General features: G+C 41.8%; 1 non-coding gene across 1 annotated transcript; it reads left to right on the forward strand.

Annotated features, from left to right (window-relative positions):
• Positions 1-5,553: 5,553 nt before the first annotated feature.
• Positions 5,554-5,669, forward strand: LOC116890605. Its single transcript, XR_004386756.1, has one exon. It is a non-coding gene; the product is annotated as a small nucleolar RNA SNORA26 (small nucleolar RNA).
• Positions 5,670-19,812: the final 14,143 nt, after the last annotated feature.

Consider the following 19,812-nt stretch of genomic DNA (forward strand, 5'->3'; position numbering starts at 1 on the left):
GTCTTTTCTCCCACTAGGTCATGCTGCAGTGTCAGGTCCTACAGGACAGTTAATGAGGGGTCTGGGGTACCTGGAAGAGAATGGGGGACAAGGGTCGCGAAGAAGGACACCAAGACAAGAGTCTGATCAAGGCAACAACTTTATTTTTCCCCAACGCTGAATTTATACCATAACATGGGTAACAGAGGGAGGGGGAAAGTAAGAAACATTTATGCAGGCCAAGGACACAATATTCATGTAGTCTTGGAGTGGGCTGGTGTTGACAGGTTGTCAGAAAAGTCACAGGTTTGTCATATCTATTAGTCAGCAGGATATTGGTCTTTCAGAAAGGTTACAGATCATCACATTCTTGACGTCAGATGTATTTCTCAGCAAGGTCACAGCTTTATCGTATTTTTATTTATTTTGACCACCAGATTTGTATTAGTCTTCTGCAGCTGGCTGGGGATTTTTCAAGAACCTAGTCATACTTAGTTCTAACCATAATAATAACATTAATAATGGAGGGCCTCAAGGGCATCGCTCCCAACACCGCAGTGCCCCAAGATATCTGGGTGGAAACACATCCCAACTCCATGGTGGCCCAGTGTCTCTTGCCACCACACACTTTCCTACATTCAAACTGTCACATAAAAGAACACACAACACAATAATGTTTGACCCAATTGGTAAGATATAATTGCCCACTTAAACATACAAATCCCAGTATCCATCCCTTGAGACCATTAATAACAATCTGTAAATACACAGAGCGAGATCTTTAAGTCAGCCTCCATCATCCTGCTACGGCTTCTCCCCTTCTCTCTCTCTCTTCCTTTTCTATCCCAGTCTCCTCCTCTTCCTTCAAACTTCTCTCCCACCCATCCTTCTCCTCCAATGACAGGCCTCTTTCTATCCTGTACCTGCCCCTCACCTGTATTTTACAAATTCAGTGGGGGAGAAGTTTCTGGTGAAGTCACCTGATTCCTGAGTATGTGACTAGGCAGCTGTCCTTGGGGCAGTGGAATCAGCATCAAAATATAATAACTCCAGGGCAAACCACAACATTTACTGGCCTTGAAATTTGGAATTTTCTCTTCTCTGTCTATTGTCGTTAGGTTTGATCTTCTCATTGTGTCCTGAATTTCCTGGATCTTTTGGGTTAGGAGTTTTTTGCATTTTGCACTTTCTTTGACTGTTGTGCCAATGTTTTCTATTGTATCTTCTGCCTCTGAGATTCTCTTTTCTATCTCTTGTAGTCTGTTGTTGATACATTCATCTATGACTCCTGATCTCTTTCCTAGGTTTTTAATCTTCAAGGTTGTCTCCCTTGTGATTTCTTCATAGTTTCTATTTCCATTTTTAGATCCTGGATGATTTTGTTTGTTCCTTCACCTGTATGGTTGTGTTTTCCTATGATTCTTTAAGGGATTTTTGTGTTTCCTCTTTAAGGGCTTCTACTTGTTTACCTGTATTTTTTTTAAAAAAGAAAGTTATTCATGTCCTTCTTAAAGTCCTCTATCATCATCTTGAAATGTGATTTTAAATCCAAATCTTGCCTTTCTGGTGTATTTGGATATCCAGTATTTCCTTTGGTGGGAGAAATGGGCTCTGATGATGCCAGTTAGTTTTGTTTTCTGTTGCTTAGGTATCTGTACTTGCCTCTCTCACCATCTAGTTGTCTCTGATATTGCCTGGTCTTGCCGTCTCTGACAGTGCCTGGACTCTCCTGTAAGACTGTGTGTCAGTACTCTTGGAGACTGGCTTTCTTCCAGCAGGATCTTGATACAGAGAGCTGTGGGACCGGATCATCTCCAGGCCCAGGCAGAAACCAGAAGGGTCCCATCCCAGACTGCTCCTGGGTTGCTATGTCCTGAGGGCTCTAGGCAGGTCCCTTAGAGCAGAAGAGGTGGTCTTACCTCTGCTCTCAGATGTGGCAGCGCCCTTGTCAACTTGCTTTCTGATCTGGTTGCAGGCCAGATATAATCCTGCCCCTGGCTGTGAAAGACCAGCAGGGTGGGGAAGACCCCCACTCAAATCTCGAGGTGACACAACCCCCCAAGAACTCACTAGAAACCAGTCTTGATGTAATAAACAAGAGGTGTATTTGAGGAACCAGAGCTCAGGGATGACACGTATCTCACACAGGAGACAGAGGAGTCGACCCCGAGCCCAATTAGGGGAAGGTATTTATAGGGAAAATTACATAGGTAGTTGGCAACAGTTACACAAAGCAAAGCAATTTTATTGGTTTGTTTACATTGGCGCACATGATCTAACTTGGGCTCAGTTCAACTCCAGGCCACCCTGCATCTGGGGCGAGCTGACCCCAACTCTTGATTTTCTCAGCACTGTTGAGTCAGGCCTTATTGAGGCCAGATGGTTTACATCGAGTCAGGCCTTATCGAGGCCGGATGGTTTATGTTGAGCCAGACCTTATCGAGGCCAGGTGGTCTGTGGCTGGACTACTTCCCCATAACATGTGATGTTATTCTTTGCTGTGAGGTGCACTTGTACTCACAGTAGGGTCAGTGGGGGATAGTTTAAAATCTTTATTCTTTCAACTGCTCCTAAGTTCCTGTGTCCAGGAGGCTCTCAAAGTAACATTTAATAGTGAGTTCTTGCCAGACATGTTCGGGACCAACTGTTGAATAAATATTAATTACAAATCCTGACCAGTGTTGCTACTTGCCTCAAAAGTTTATGTTTACAAATGAAACATACTCATACACAGACATTATATTTGATTTGTTTTTACATTTTTCTTTTATTGGATACTTTTTGATTTTTATTTTAAATATTATCCCCTTTCCCAGTTTCCAATCCAGAACCCACTATCTCCTCTAATTCTATTAGGGTGTTCCCTATCCACACACCTCCCTAGCTCCCTGCCCGACATTCCCCTACACTGGGGCATTGAGCCTTGACAGGATCAAGAGCCTCTCCTTCCATTGATGCCTGACAAGGCCATACTCTGCTACATATGCTGCTGGAGTAATAGATCCATCCATGTGTACTCTTGGGAGAGTGGTTTAGTCCTTGGAAGCTCTGGGAGTCTGGTTGGTTGATATTGATATTCTTCTTACAGGGTTGCAAAGCCCTTAAGCTCCTTCAGTTCTCCAACTCCTTTATTAGAGACTCCATTCTCCAATCAATGGTTGGCTGCGAGCATCCACCTCTGAATTTGTCAGGCTCTAGCAAAGCCTCTCAGGAGACAGCCATCAGGCTCCTGTCAGCATGCACTTCTTGGCATCCACAATAGTGTCTGGGTTTCATGACTGTGTATGGGATGAATCCCCATGTGGGGCAGTCTCTGGATGACCTTTTCTTCTGTCCATGCTCCCCACTTTGTCTCCATATTTCTTCCTGTGAAAATTTTTGTTGCACTTTTAGGAAGGACTGAAACATCCCTATTTTGGACTTCCTTCTTTTTGAGCTTCTCATGGTCTGTGAATTGCATCTTGGGTATTCTGAGCTTTTGGAATAATATCTACTTATCAGTGAGTGCATACCATGTGTGTTGTTTTGTGATTTGGTTACCTTACTCAGGATGATATTTTCTTGTTCCATTGATTTGCCTAAGAATGTCATGAAGTCATTGTTTTTAATAGCTGAGTAGTACTCCATTGTGTAAGTGTAACATAATTTCTGTATCCATTATTCTGTTGAAGGACATCTTCATCCTTTCCAGCTTCTGGCTATTTTAAATAAGGCTGCTATGAACATAGTGGAGCATGTGTCCTTGTTTTATGTTGGGGCATCTTTTGGGTATACCCAAGAGTGGTATAGCTGGTAGGACTATGTACAATTTTCTGAGGAAACACCAGACTAATTTCCAGAGTGGCAGTACAAGCTTACAATACTACCAACAATGGAGGAGTGTTCCTGTTTCTGTATATCCTTGCCAACATCTGTTGTCACCTGAGTTTTTAAACTTAGCCATTCTGACTTATATGAGATGGAATCTCAGGGTTGTTTTGAGTTGCACTTCCCTAATGAATAAGATTGTTGAACATTTCTTTACATGCTACTCAGCCATTTGAAATCCTCAGCTGAGAGTTCTTTTTTAGCTCTGTACCCCATTTTTAATAAGGTTATTTGATTCTCTAGAGTCTAACATCTTGAATTCTTTATATATATTGGATATTACCTCTCTATCAGATGTAGGGTGGGAAAGATCTTTTCCTAATCTGTAGGTTGCTGTTTTGTCCTAATGACAGTGTGCTTTGCCTTATAGAAGCTTTGCAATTTTATAAGTTCCCATCTGTAGATTCTTGATCTTAGAGCATAAGCCATTGATGTTTTGTTCAGGAAAATTTCCCCTGTGCACATGGGTTCAAGGCTCTTCCCTACTTCCTCTTCTATTAGTTTGTGTGTATCTGGTTTGATGTGGAGGTCCTTGATCCACTTGAACTTGAGCTTTTTACAAAGAAATAAGAATGGGTCTATTTGCATTTTTCTTCATGCTGGCCTCCAGCTGAACCAGTACCATTTGTTGAAAATGCTGTCATTTTTCTACTGCATGGTTTTAGCTCCTTTGTCAAAAATCAAGTGACCATAGGTGTATGGATCCACTTCTGGGTCTTCAATTCTGTTCCATTGATCTACCTGCCTGTCTCTGTACCAATATCATACAGTTTTTTGTATTACTATTGCTCTGTAATACATCTGGAGGTTAGGGATAGTGATTCCCCCAGGAGTTCTTTTTTTCTGTTGAGAATAGTTTTTGCTATTCTGGGTTTTATGTTATACCAATTGAATTTGCAAATTGCTCTTTCTAACTCTGTGAATAATTGAGTTTGAATTTATATGGGTATTGCATCGAATGTGTATATTGTTTTTGGCAAGTTGGCCCTTTTTACTATATTAATCCTGCCAATCCATGAGCATAGAACTGTCATCTTCTGAGACTTTCTTCAATTTCTTTCTTCAGAGACTTGAAGTTCTTGTCATACAGATCTTTTACTTGTTTGGTTACAGTCACACTGAGGTATTTTATGTTATTTTTGACTATTGTGAAGGCTGTCATTTCCCTAATTTCTTTTTCAACCTGATTATCCTTTGAGTAAAGAAAGTCTACTGACTTGTTTGAGTTAATTTTATATCTAGTCATTTTGCTGAAGTTGTTTATCAGCTGTAGAATTTCTCTGGTGGAATTTTTGGAGTCACAGTACTTGAGTATACTATCCTACCATCTGCAAATAGTGATATTTTGACTTCTTCCTTTCCAATTTGTATCCCTTTGACTTTCTTTTGTTGTCTAATTTGTTAAAAAATGCTCTAACTTGTCCACTGGATGATTTCAACTCCTTTGTTGAAGATAACATGACCATAGACATGTGTATTCATTTCTGGGTCTTCTATTCTATTCCCTTGATCTACCTGCCTATATCTGTACAAATACCATACAGTTTTTAATCATTATTTCTCTGTAATACCACTCAAGGTCAGAGATGGTGATTCCCCAGAAGTACTTTTATTGTGGAGAATAGTTTGGATAACCCAAAACACCTGAGAACAATAATGCTGATCTAAAATCCTAGATCGTGAAGATAATATTGTTCTTTAAAGAGGATATAAATATTGCCCCAGTACTTTAAGAGGCTAACACAGAAGGGTAAAGGAAGTCTCCATAAAACCCAGAGAGAAAAACTGCACCTCCTCTTTGGATCCTGTCTGGAGTCACAGATGAAAAAAAGAGGATACAAATAACTCACTGAAAGAAATATATAAAAACACAGATAAACAGGTAGAAGCCCTTAAAGAGGAAACAAACATATCTCTTCAAATAATACATGACAATACAATCAAACAAGTGAAGGAATTGAATAAAGCAGTCCGAGACCTTAAAATGGAATTAGTAACAATAATGAAAGCCAAAATGGAGGCAACCATTGAAATGGAGAACCTAGGAATGATGTCAGGAATTACGGAAGTAAGCATCACGACAGAATACAAGAGAAAGAAGACTTCAATAACAACAAAAACAACAGAAATTCCATGGAAACTGAACAACACTCTATGCAATTATAACTTGGTCAGGAAAAAAATAAAGAAGGAAATTACAGATATCCTGGAATTCAATAATAATGATGACACAGTTTACAAAGACATATGGGACACAATGAAAGCAGTGCTAAGAGGGAAATTCGTAGCACTAAGTTCACTTTTAAAGAAACTTTGGGGTCTTACCCCAAAGTTAATAGGATACCTAAAAGCCCTAGAACAAATGAAAGCAAACACACCAAGAGAAACTAGACTGGAGAAAATAGTCAAATACTGGACTGAAATTAACACAATATAAACAAAGAATCAACAAAAACAAAAGCTGGTTATTTGAGAAAATCCACAAGTTAGAGAAACCCTAGCCAAATTAACTACAGCCCACAGAGACAGAATTCAAATTAGTAAAATCTGAAATGAAAAGGGAGACATAACAACAGAAATTGAGGAAATTAAAAAAATCATCAGATCCTACTACAAAAGTCTATACTCAACAAATCTGGAAAATCTGGAAGAAACGGACAATTATCTAGACAGATACCAGGTACCAAAGTTAAATCAAGAACAGGTAAACTATCTAAACAGATCCATATCCCTTGAGGAAATAGAAATTAGAAACCTCTCAACTGAAAAAAAAGCCTGGGACCAGATCACTTTAGGGATAAAACCAGAAGAAACACTACCTAATTCATTCTATGAAGCCACAATTACTCTGATAGCTAAACCACACAGTGGCAAAACAAAGAAAGAGAACTTTAGACCAATTTCGCTTATAAATATCAATGGATATATATTCATCAAAATTCTAGCAAAGGTAATCCAAAAACACATCAAAGCCATCATCCACCAAGATCAAGCAGGCTTCATCCCAAGAATACAATGTTGATTCAATACATGAAAGTACATTAGTGTGATCCACTATATAAATAAATTTAAAAATGTCACATGGCCATCTCATTAGATGCTATAAAAACATTTGACACAATATAGCATACTATCATGTTAATAGTATTAGACAGATCAGAAATTCAAGACCCATACATAAACATAATAAAAGCAATATACAGTAAACCAAATGCCAATATCAAATTAAATGGAAAAAATACTTGAAGCAATCCCAGTAAAATCAGGGACAAGAAGAGGCTGCCCACTCTCCCTGTATCTATTCAATATAGTACTTGAATTTCTAGCTTGATCAATAAGACAATGACAGGAGATCAAAGGGATACAAATTGGCAAAGAAGTCAAGGTATCACTAATTGCAGATGATATGATAGTATACATAATCAACCCCAACTCTTCTACCAGAGAACTTTTCCAGCTGATAAACAACTTCAGCCAAGTGGCTGGATATAAAATTAACTCAAACAAATCAGTAGCCTTCCTTTATACAAATACTAAATGATCTGAGAAAGAAAATAGTGAAATAGACTTCACAATAATCACAAATAATATAAAATGTCTTGGGGTGACATTAACCAAACAAGTGAAACATCTGTATGACAAGAACTTCAAGTCTCTTAAGAAAGAATTCAAAGATGACCTCAGAAAATGGAGATATCTCCCACACTCACGGACTGGTAGGATTAACATAGTAAAAATGGCTATCCTACCAAAAGCAATTTTTAGATTCAATGAGATCCTCATCAAAATTCCAATGCAATTCTTCAAAGATATGGAAAAAGCACTTCTTTATTTCATATTGAAAAACAAAAGACCCAGGATAGCAAAAATATTCCTTAACAATAAAAGAACTTCTGGGGAAATCAACATCCTTGACCTCAAGCTATACACATAGCAATAGTGATAAAAATATGTCATTGTATTTTTATAGAGGCAACAGGTTGATCATTGGAAGAGAATTGAGAACCCAGAAATAAAGCCACATACTTATGGATACTTATTATTTGAAAAATAAAAATGCAAAAAAGCAAAAATATAAAACAGAAAAAAAAGAAAGAATCTTCAATAAATGGTGCTGGTCTAACAGGCTGTCTGTATGGAGAAAAATTAAAATAGATCCATATTTGTTACCTTGCATAAAGCTCAAGTCCAAGTGGATCAAGGACCTCAACATAAAATCAGATACACTGAAACAAACAGAAGAGTAATTCATAAAGAGTGTCAAACTCATGGGCACGGGCAGGGGTGGGGGTGGATTTCCTAAACAGAACTCCAATGGCTCAGTTGCTAAGAAAAGAATTGACAAGTGGGACCTCATGAAACTGAAAATAACTTCTGTAACACAAAGGACATAGTCGGTAGGACAAATTGGCAACCTCCAGATTGGGAAAAAAACTTCACTAACCACACATCCGATAGAGGGCTAATATAAAAAACATATAAAGAACACAAGAAGCAACCTCCAAAATTCCAAACAACCTAAGCAAAAATGGAGTATAGAGCTGGACAGAGAATTCACAACAGAGAAATCTCGAATGGCCCAGATACACTTAAGGAAATATTTAAAGAACTTAGTCTTCAGGGAAATACAAATTAAAACAACACTGAGATTACTCCTTACACTAATCAGAATGGCAAACATCAAAAACTCAGGTGACAGCACATTTTGGTGAGGATGTGGAAAAAGAAGAACACTCCTCCATTGCTGGTAGGATTGCAAACTAGTACAAAACTCTGGAAACTCGAATACCCAGCTATACCACTCTTGAGCATGCATGATTCTCACCATACCAAAGAGTCACATGCTCAACTATGTTCACAGTGGCCTTACCTGTGATGGCCAGAAGTTGGAAACATGCCAGATGTCCCACAACTGAAGAAAGGATACAGAAAATGTAGTTCATTTACACAATGGAGTACTACCCAGCTATTAAGAACAAAGACATCATGAGTTTTGGGTACAAATGGATAGAACTAGAAAATATTATCCTGAGTGAGGTAACTCAGACCCATAAGGACATGCATGCTATGCACTCACTAATAAGTGAATATTAGCCATAAAAGTACATTAATACCCAGTATACAATCCACAGAGCTCAAGAATGTAAAGAAGCACTGAAGGGCACAAGTGAGTATGATTCAATCCCACTTGGGAAACAAAAGCATTCATGGGGATGGGGGAGCCAAGGAGGCACCTGGATGGAAGTGGAGAGCAGAAGGGGAAAGGGGGAACATGATCAGATATTAGGGGTGAGAGGGAACAGGAGAGATGTCCTTAGGGCCAGCAAAAAGAATGGAAATATGCAACCTTGGGTGTGGGAGGTGGGGGGGGGGACACTCTAGAATGTACCAGAAAACTGGGAGGTGAGAGACTCTCAGGACTCAAAGGGAGGGACATTCCATGAAATGCCCAACAGTGGGGAAAAGGAACTTGTTGAGTCCACCACCAGTAGAAAGACGGGGCATCAAGGGATGAGGTTGCCATCCCACAGTCAAAAACACTGACCCAAAATTGTTGCCGTCTAAAAGATCTGCAGAGACAAAGTTGGAGAAGAGACTGAGAGAAAGGAGATCCAAGTTGTGATCTATTTCAAGGGAAGGCTCCAAGGCCTGACACTATTACTAATGCTAAGTTGTGCTTACAGATAGGGGCCTAGCATGGCTGTCATGCAAGAGGCCCAACAAGCATCTGCCTGAGACAGACACAGATAATTTCATGTAGCCAGTGGACTGAAGTCTGGAACACCTTTGGTTGAATTGGGTAAGAGCTAGAAGAAAACAAGGAGGAGAGCGATCCCATAGGATCAACTAACAGCCCAGCAGTCTCAACTAACCCAGATCTCTGAGATGTCTCAGATACTGAGCCACCAACCAGGTAGCATACACTTGCTGGTATGAAGTCCTGGACACATACACAGCAGAGCACTGACTGCTCTGGCCTCAATAAGAAAAGAGACTAACCCTCAAGAGACTTGAGGCCCCTGGGAATGGCGAAGCCTGGCAGGATGGTGGAGTGGGGGTGTGTCGCTTCCAACCCCGACCAGCAGGAAAGGAGCAACACCACGACGTTCTTCTCAAAGCAGTTTATTCAGGAACCATTTTTGCATGCAAGCAGCAACAATCTCTCTCCAGCCCCCGAGTGCACTCCCTTATAACCTCCCTCAACTGCCTCAACCGTCCAGTCTGTGTAACCTCCGTTCATAGGTCCACGTCACATGGCCTGATCTATCATCATGGTGTGCCTGCGCAGCTCTCACGATGGGGCATGGCTTACTTTCAGGTGCTAGTCGAAAGACTCGGCAGCAGTCCCGGGCACTATCTTGGGATTGCCGCTACGCCCGCTCCCCACATCTCCCCCTTCTTTATATTTTTGGCAGAGAGAATGCCTGTCTTAGGTTGCCCCCTGCAGCAATGCCCCTTACCCGTCATCGGGAGACAAACAGCTTAGGTTTGATCCCTGTCTTAGGTTGGTGACACGCCCAGGGAGTCTTACCCGTCATTGACTACTTCTCTAGCATGCCAAGCCACATTTAAGGAGACTGTTCTGTCCCCACTGCTGCAAAAGCCTGAATCATTAAGGCTTGAGTTCTGCGTTGATGAAACCGCATATGGCAAATGCACCAAAAGGCCAGGACGCTCATAAGAATCAGGCACAGGGCGAGTCCAGCGAGTCCTGCCCATTCTTTTAGTCGAGAGGCAGCTGTGATGATCCAATCGGCCAGTCCTCCAGCTAAAGACATGGCCACACGGGTGGAGTTGATATAGATGATAGATTGTCTAAGCTCCTGAACCAGTACAATAAACACAAAAGGAGACCACATACAGACAGGCGTAGCCTTAAAGGAAACATTAAGCCCATAAGCAAGCTGAGAAACAGAGGTTTCAAACCCTATAGATCCATTCCAATGAAAGCTTACATTAACCCAACCCCCTCCCACTAACATGCTCAGAGGAGAGATATCTGTGTAAATACCATTCACTCCACATAACAACCACACATTGAAAGGATTACTAGTTACTGCCTGAGCAGGATCCTGATAGGTCCAATTATACCCTGAAAACGAGCCATTATGGGCTGTGCTAATATAAGGATAAAAGGTAAAATACTTCTTTACAGCCCATGTTGCCTTTCTAGCCTGACACCCAGTCCATGGCGGAAGTGACTCATGGGTACCCTTGCAAAAGGGAGCCCATCTAGGTTGGGAAGGCATGGTATCATTGCCTTTGGAAATACTGGCAGGCAACACCCCTCAAATCCATGTGGCATTAGCTTTGGTAGAACTATTGATAGGCATGTCAAACCATGCAGCTGATTGATTATCATTTCAGCTGAAGCTGCAATGAATCATTGACAGGTGCTATTTCTCCATCCCATGGCAAAAAGGGTGACTGTAACGAAGCATTAGAAGAGAAAAACTGGGGAAACACTTGTGCGGAATGCGTCAGTGGCAGGGGTTTGGGAAATACAGATAAAAGTCCTCAGCGTAGTAGGTCTTCAGTCATCACTGCAGGAAGCATTGGCAACACTAGGAACATCCATAGTATCCTCCTTCCGTTCATCTTGGACCGCTCTGGTCAGCCTCTCCGGGACCCACAGTGGCTGTCGATGATCCTGGGGAAACACACAAACAGACCCTCTTGCTCAGACCAACACTGGGTCAGGGCCCTTCCAACAACCAGTTAAAACATCCTTCCACATCACCAGGCCCTTAGGAGAAACATCAGGATTGAGGTGACACTTGGCTGCAACCCGACCCTGCTTATCTTCATTTAAAAAAATTCAAGGTAAAGAGAGCAACGGCTAATCTTTCCCTAGGGGTGAAGCCAGCGGAGGCAATTTCCCCCTTTTGTTTAATTAAACATTCTTTAGGGTGCGATGGGCTCGTTCAATAATGCCCTGACCCTGAGGGTTATAAAGTAATCCATGGGTCAATCATTTTACAAAAGGACACAAAAGAGGCAGAGGTATAAGTCGGCCCATTATCAGTTTTCAATTCTTTAGGCTGCTCCCAGGCACTCCAAGCTTCAAAGAGATGTGCAATCACGTGACGTGCCTTCTCTCTTGTATGTAGAGAGGCAAAAACAACTCCAGAAACTGTATCAATGGAAACATGAAGATATTTTAACTTTCCAAATTTGGAAAGTGGGTAACATCCATTTGCCATAGGTGTAGAGGGCGCAACCCACGTGGATTGACATCCACTCCAGTCTGAGGCAATAATGGGGCACATGTTTGGCACATTTTTACAATATCCCTTGCCTCTGCTCGAGAAATATTAAAGCGGGATGACAGGGTCTTTGAATTAACATGAAAATGTGAATGAAAATCTTGAGTCAATACAACAGGTGAAGCAATGAAAAAGGCCACGCATGCCTTTGAGGCTTTATCTACTATATCATTCCCCTCAGCTAGGGGTCCAGGCAACCCGGTATGAGCACGGATATGTTGTGCAAAAAAAAGGCGAAGACCTATGCAAAATTAAGTCTTGTAATGCTAGAACTATTTTCCAATGGTAGATTTTAAATTAACTTTGCCCACCACCTCCAAACATTGTAACATATTAACAACATATTGGCTATCAGAGATCAAATTAAAAGGGCCTGGAAATAATTCAAACACCTTAATCACAATTTGTAACTCAATAATTTGGGGTGATGCAGGGGGAAATTGTATAGTAACTGGTGCTGCTCCTGCAACTACTTATGCTCCACAACCTGTCTTGGAACCATCTGTAAAGATGAGCAGAGCATCCGTTAAGGGATGTTTAGAAGTAATATGAGGGGAAAAAAATCACAGGATGAGCTGTAATCAATTACAATATTGGATCCTTGGGAAAATGATTATCAATGTTACCTTGAAAACTGCACCTCACAATAGCCCAATCATCTACTGTGGCTGACAACACTTGTAACTGTTTAACATTATAAGGAATGATCAAAGTTCCTGGGGGGATGCCAAAAAATTGTACCCATTGCTGAATACCAAGCAAAGCTAATTGGGCCACCGAGGTGGGATCATGAACAAGCGTTTTAGCTGGGGAGATCTTTGGATGTATCCAAAGCAAGGGAGCCCCTTGCCATAAGACCCCCGTTGGCTGTAATTCTGTTGGCAGGATACACAATGCAATAGGCTGTGACTCATCTCGGCACTTCAAAGCAGCAACTTGAATGCCCTGTTCCACCAAACTCAAAGCTGCTCTGGCAGCGTCAGTAAGATGTCTGGGAGAATTCAAGTCAGTATCACCTGGCAAAAGGTCACATAGTGGCTGCAATTGTTTATTGGTTAAAGACAAATAAGGTCGAACCCACTGAATGTCTCCCAATAATTTTTGAAAATCATTGAAGGTACATAACTTATCAGTACGAATGTGGATCTTTTGTGGGGTCACTGAATCTTCAGTTATTTTTGTCACTAAATAGTTTACTACTAAGTCCTTTTGTACCTTTTCCGGGGCCACAACTAAGTTCCTTTCCTGTAGCTGTGTAACCACGAAGCTATATGCTTAATCAAGCAACTCCTCTCTGGGAGCCGCAATAAGGATGTCATCCATGTAATGATAACATTTCACCTTAGGAAATCTCTGACTAACCCCTTTTAAGGCTGTATCAACATAGAGTTGACACATAGTAGGACTATTTGCCATACCCTGTGGCAGAACCGTCCACTCAAACCTTTTATCAGGCTCTTCATGATTTTGAGAAGGAACAGTGAAGGCAAACCTAACCATATCATTCTGATGCAAAGGAATTGAGAAAAACAATCTTTAATATCTAAAACTATTATAGGCCAATTTTGGGCAAAGCAGATGGCAATGGCAGCCCTCTCTATACCGAGCCCATCAAAACCATTTGTCTATTTATTTCTCTCAGGTCATGTAAAAGTCTCCATTTTCCTGATTTTTTCTTTATAACAAATATAGGAGTATTCCAGGGGGAAGTAGAAGGGCGTATATGGCCCAATTCTAGCTCTTCTTGTACCAATTCCTGGGCAGCATTCAACTTTTCTGAGGGAAGTGGCCACTGAGGAACCCACACCGGATCCTCAGTTTTCCATGTAATGGGTAAAGCTCCCTCCGTGGCCCCTATGAAAAACTCAGCCCACCACGATCAGTCTTTTTGCGGACCGTCACAGGGGAGGCTTTGCCCTGTGAAGCAGCCTAGCCCCCTTCCAGGGACATAGCCCATTCCCATCATCATATCCCGGGCCTGCGTGCTGTAGCACCCCTCATTAGTTAAAATAAAGCACATTTCTTTCATCAGGTCATGACCCCATAAGGACATTGGAATGGCCAATACATATGGTTGAAATTCACCAGAATGTCCCTCGTCATCTTTCCAATGTAGGATACGAGAGCTCATTTCTGGCATCTGAGCATATCCTAGTCCTCTCAGTGTTTGCTCTGACTGTTGTCTTGGCCACCCAATGGGCCAATCCTTGATGCTGATGATACTACGATCAGCACCAGTTTCTAGGAGGCCAGATATGGATTTCCCTTCAATAGACAGTTTTAACAGTAGTTGGGTGTCAAGGTCCAAGGAACAAAAGATGTTAGAGACCCCGGTTGAGCCAAAGCCCTTACTTCCTCATTTCAAATCTTTAGCAGGAAATTTAGAGTGATAGCTAGGTAAAAGGAGCAATTGAGCTATCCTTTCCCCTGGAGATATCGCAACGATACCTCTAGGGGAAGACACCATTATTTTAACCTGCCCAGTAAAATCCGGATCAATCACCCTGGGATGAACTATTAACCCTTGCATGCTAACAGAGCTTCTTCCTAAAGTCAATCCCACTGTATCAGCAGGTAAAGGGCCCTTAAAATCTGTATCCACTAATTGAGTTCCCATTAGGGGCATTAATATGAGTCTGGTGGTGGAACTAAGGTCAAGTCCTGCACTTCCTTTTGTTGCTCTCCGGGGCGGCCCAGTGCATCGGAGGATTCAGGTTGGGCCATCCTTCCAACACCGCCCCATATACTTGGGGGCCCTGTGGTTGGGGGCCCCTCCTCAAGTTTTTGGCCGGGCACCAGCCAAAGTGGCTGCCCGTGAATGTCCTTAACCAACCTGCACTCATTGGCCCAGTGATTACCTTTTCTGCATTTGGGGCATAGTCCAGGCATCTTAGGCCGTTGATCCCCTGTTCCTTTTAGCTGTGGGCATTGGCGCCTCATATGGCCAGGCTGCCCACATTTAAAGCAGTTATTATTCTTTTGGCCATTCCGTCCTTGGGACATCTGCATGACGGCAGCAGCCTGAATTAGACAAAGCCCCCCTCCCCCAAGTCCCTGTAGAGCTTCATCCACACCTCTAAGCCTTTTCCCTTATACGGAGTAATAGCTTGTCTGCACTCTTTAGTACACTGCTCAAAGATAAGCTGTTTCAACAGTGACATGGCGGTATCAGGATCCCCAAAGACCCAGCCTCCCACCTCCACTATACGAGCCACGTAATCTGCAAAGGGCTCAGTGGGTCCCTGGATGATCTTAGTCAAGTTTCCGCTCACCTCTCCTCTATTAGGAAGGGATTTCCATGCCCTGGTCCCTATGATGTTGATATACTTGATGTTCATATACTTGAAGATGATAATTGATCTGAGCTGCCGCAAATCTCCCTTGTCCTAGCAACATGTCCTGATCCCAAGCTTGCTGCCCGTTACGAGCGTTGACCACAGCCTGCTCGGCGGCAAACTCAATAAAGTATGCTTTCCAGTCCAAATACTGGCCTGATGTCAGACAGGCACGAGCCAGATTCTGCCAATCGCTAGGAGTCATACAAAAGCGATGTAAGGATTCTAACTGCGCCACTACATAAGCAGCAGTAACACCGTATGTGCGAACTCCTTCGGCCAGTCTTTGGACGATCTTCCAATCTAGCGGCTCATGTGTGCGATTGCCCTGAGCATCCTGAAATACAGGGAAGCATTGGGCTCGCAGTTCCCTCCAGGTTTCCGGGTGTAGACTATGTCCTTCTGCCCCACCAGAATGTAGGGCGGTGGATGAGGCGGCCCCGGAGCTGATGGCTCTACCTTCAATTTTACTTTCTCTAAGCTGTCTGCAATGCTCTCCAGATCATCTTTCGACATATCTCCCTCGCTAGAAGTTCCCTCGGTCTCCGATCTTTGGGAGCGTTCCTCTCTAACCTGACTTAACGCCTCGTTGCCCTTTTTTAGCTCTGCACCACATCTTTCCTTGTCTCCTACACAACTTTTCACTAATTTCCATACTGGCATTACTCCTTTTGGTAAAACCCCCTGCTCCTCGGCAAACCTCAAGTCTTTCCCTAATTTTCTCCAACTGGGCATCGTCAGGTGTCCTGTTACAGGAAACCATGGAGCAACCTGTTCCACTGCTTTTAAAAAATTCTCCACTGTGTCTTCCTTTAGCCCAATTCCTTTTACTTTCAACAAATCCTTGAGGGCTTGGCGAACTGTCTGAGCGGAGGTCGAGTTCCCCATTGTGCTTGGTGCAATTTGTCCCAAAACTGGGAACCATATTGTCTCAATCTGAGAACTTAACTCGTCCCTGGGAACTTACCGGCTAGCCACCCTGACTGCGATGAGTTCTGAACGAATTTCCCCGTACAGGTCACCACTTGTCGCTTCCAACCCTGACTAGCAGGAAAGGAGCAACACCACGACGTTTTTCTCAAAGCAGTTTATTCAGGAACCTTTTTGCATGCAAGCAGCAACAATCTCTCTCCAGCCCCCGAGCGCACTCCCTTATATCCTCCCTCAACCGCCTCAACCGTCCAGTCTGCGTAACCTTTGTTAATAGGTCCACGTCACATGGCCTGATCTATCATCATGGTGCGCCTGCGCAGCTCTCACGATGGGGCATGGCTTACTTTCAGGTGCTAGTTGTAAGACTCGGCAGCAGTCCTGGGCGCCATCTTGGGATTGCCACTGCACGCGCTCACCACAGGGGTGGAGGGTTGAGATATCCTCTTGGAGACAGGGGGAGGAGGAATGGGATGTGTAACTGTGGGAGGGTAACAGGAAGTAACTACTGGAGTCTAAAAAGATAAAAGTAAATGAAAAGAATATAAATCCATTTCTAGACATGGTATATGGACTATCATGTTGAGGTAAATTGTACAAAAATTGTATGCTCTGTCATCCAGCTTCATTTGGAACACACAGGATTCCTTAGCTTTGAAAAAATATCCATATTCTGGGCATATAATTCAGTTCTAGACTACATGCCTAAAACCCACAAATATCTTGGTTTAATCACAACGTCATGGATAATGGATAATTTTATATTATAATGACCATAGGTTACCCCCAGGAAAAAGTCATTTGACTTGCAAAGTTTCACAACCCACAGATTGATAATGACTGCTCAAAATGTTTTTTCTTTTTCAGGACATTCAAGATCTTCCTTGCTTCCAAAGCAAAACAAATCCACCTCCACTCAACTCTTTTTTCTTTTCTCTTTTTTCTCTTTTCTTTCTTTCTTTCTTTCTTTCTTTCTTTCTTTCTTTCTTTCTTTCTTTCTTTCTTTCTCACTTCCTTCCCACCTCCCTCTCTTTCTCTTTCTTGCTTTTTCCTTCTTCCATCCTTTCTTCATCCTTTCCTTTGTTTCTTTCTTCTCACAGTAGCTTTCTGGAATCCATTACTTTCTACCTTCACTCAACTAAATGCCTAAATGCTAGATGTCTCAGGAACCATAAACATCTTTGATAGATAACATCTTTTTAGAAACTATCTCATTCTGTACATACTGATGTGTGCTATTGTTAACTATAATCTTCATGAATGCATTAATTTAGCATCTATTGATAGTTTTAAAGATTTCTTTTTGACTCTCCTTTACATTCACATACTTGGGGCACTTTTATTAAAATTTTTATACACTTTTATTAAAAATAGATTTTATACACCAATATCCTCTCTAGTGATTCCAGTTCCTCTCCACCTCCACTGCTTTATAGATTTACTCCTTTTCTGTCTCTTCTTAAATAAGAACAAACTTCTAAGAGATAACAACCAAACTTGACAAAACATAGTATAATAAAAGCAAAACTATGCTGTTGAAAGTTGATAGGGCAAAATGCAGATGGAAATAGGTCTAAGAGAAGGCATGAGATTCAGAGACCCACTCAATTACTCATTACGAAGTCACATAAAAATACTAAACTGAAAGCTATAAGATATTTAGAGGACCTGGAACAGACCCTGTAATGGCTCTGTGCTCACTATTTCATTTTTTGTGAGTTCACTGAGCTTTGATTAGTTGGCTTAGAGAGCCTTGTACTCACAGTATGTTCCACCCCTCTGGGTCTTACACACTTTGTAATTACTCTTCCATGGGATTCCCCGAGATCTCAAGAGAGGGTTTTGAAGTAGACCTTCTGTTTAGAGATATGTGTTTCAGGGTCTTTCTCTCTGCATGTGTAATATCCGGTCGTGGGTCTCTGCATCTGTTCCCATCTGCTGCAGGTAGAAAATTTTCTGATGATGGCTAAAAGAGGCACAGATCTACAAGTATATCAGACTATCATTAGAAGTCATACTATTACTTACTTTTTATTTTCAGATCAGAACTATTTATACTTACACAAGCCTCACTCAGAGTTCTACAGGTTTATGGTTCTTCAGTCACGCAGGTAATCTCAGTTATTGACTCCATGTTGTGGAGTAGGCCTTGTATCAAATCAGTCAGTGCTTGGCTACCCGCAGAGCACATGTGCCACCATTGCCCTTGCATATTTTGCAGCTTGGACAAAATATGTGTAAAGTGTTTTGTGGGTAAGTTTCTGTTTTATTTTTTCTTTTGGTAGTCTGTAAAAATACCTGAACTCTTTGTCTCTCTGAGGTCCACTACTTGCATTTTCCTGGGAAGCTCTAATAATAAATGACATAGGCAAAGCTGCCAGGCAACAGCTAGAAGGAATCAAGTTCACCCTTAACTCCGTAGTTCTGCCAGCTTCCTGATTCTGCACATTGTACACAGTGACTCTCCTCAGTGTCCCAGTGTTTTGACTTAGTTTTACTTGTATGAGATTTTATGTATTCTATACTTTCTTATTCAGGAACCACTTTCAAATGTTGTGCAAAACATATAACTTAAATAGTTGTCTTTTCCTTTCTTGGCTTCTTAATGTTGTCCCTAACTCATTTTCTAATAATTTCTTTAAATTTTCTTTGCAAGTCAAGCATTAACCTGGAACTACCATTGAGCAGTTATTACATCATTTCCAAGATGAGAACACACAACATGCACCTGGGCCATTAGGGCTGTGCTGTGCTGTGCTCCTATGCCTCACTTTTTAATTGTTTAAGAATCATTACACCGAGGAATATCTAGTTTCACAGAATCCACCAGAGCAGAAGGAGAAAGAAATAGGAAAATCAGATATAATAGAATAATTTTGCACACCAAGGCCAACTGGAAAGCAGTCATGCACAAATGAAATCTATACAGCCGTTGTTCAGGGCTAAGGTTAGGAGAAATGGGAACAACTACTTTTTACCAAGAGCTGCTGAGTGCTACTGAGATGTCTCCATCCTGGCCTACTGCTGGCAGTCCCTGTCATGGTATGCTGTCCCCAGCAGATAGTGAGCTTTTGGCTCAGTGGATAGAGTATCTGTAGCTCAGTAGGTAGAGTGCTAGTTCTCATAGTTATTACAGTACTTGTAGCTCAGTGGATCCCTGTCTTAAACAGTTACTGTTCCAAGTGAGAAAAAAAAGACACTGACAAAAAGTTACCATACTACTAGATGACTTCCCTCTCTCTCCAGATCTCAGTTCTGGTTCTTAACCTCTGCTTCAACTTCATAATTGCCATGGCTTTATTCGCCTCTGTGAATACTGAAATCAAATCCACCATCACAGGCTTCTGAATGCATTTAGCCAAAGTCTAGAGTTAGACCAAGGGTGGAATATGGGAAACCTGGAACCATCTGATCAGATGGACCTTCCTGGGCCT

This window comes from Rattus rattus, chromosome 1, assembly GCF_011064425.1.
Source record: "Rattus rattus isolate New Zealand chromosome 1, Rrattus_CSIRO_v1, whole genome shotgun sequence".
Classification (NCBI taxonomy): Eukaryota; Metazoa; Chordata; class Mammalia; order Rodentia; family Muridae; genus Rattus; species Rattus rattus.